The sequence below is a fragment of the Protobothrops mucrosquamatus genome, unplaced genomic scaffold (genome assembly GCF_001527695.2).
Source record: "Protobothrops mucrosquamatus isolate PMUCROS unplaced genomic scaffold, P.Mucros_1.0 scaffold586, whole genome shotgun sequence".
NCBI lineage: Eukaryota > Metazoa > Chordata > Lepidosauria > Squamata > Viperidae > Protobothrops > Protobothrops mucrosquamatus.
This window is the reverse complement of record NW_015386886.1, coordinates 589,490-590,383: the sequence shown is the minus strand read 5'-3', so window position 1 is coordinate 590,383 and position 894 is coordinate 589,490.

Genomic DNA, 894 nt, shown 5'->3' with positions numbered 1-894 from the left:
AGATGGATTGTTTATATTCAAAAGAAGCATAGAATAGTGGAATATAATTTAGGTTTTTAATTAACTGGTTTTTTTTTCTTTTTTTTATATATATATTTCACTTATTTATGTAAAATTTATATATCTTGTGGAGTTAGAGATATTAATAATTGTTTACTTATATTTGAATATTATCCTGGGATTAGGTTTGGGAAGTCTCAGGGGGGGGGGGTGAGGGATGTGGGTGTTTTTTATATTATATTGTGTTATATTTGTGATGTCTTTTTTATGATGAAAATAATAAAAAAAAATTTATTGAAAAAAAAAAAAAAGTGGGTAAGGTTCCTGGTACAGATGGATTATCAGCAATTTATTATAAGACACTATCTGAAGAGATGATAGAACCATTAAAGGAACTTTTTAACAGTATTCAGACTGGAGGAGAAATGCCTCCGTCTTGGAGGAGGGCATATATATCGCTGATCCCAAAGGAGGATCAAGACCTTACCCAGCCTAAGAATTATAGAGCTATATCGTTGTTGAATACAGACTATAAGATTTTTGCAAAAGTATGGGCTAATAGATTAATGCAAGTTTTGAAGCAAATGATTCATACTGATCAGGCTGGATTTATAACTGGAAGATATATGAAATACAATGCAAGACAAATTGTCAATTTAATTGAATATTTGGATAAGAACAACCAAGTCCCTGTGGCTCTGATATTTTTAGATGCTGAAAAAGCCTTTGATCAGTTGAACTGGCTATTTTTATTGACAGTTGTTGATAAAATGAATTTTGGGGATAAATTTTTTATCTTCTCTCAGGACTATATATCAACAACAAACGGCACAAATTATAATTAATGGGAGATTAACAGAGGAATTTAAAATTGAAAAAGGTACAAGACAGGGA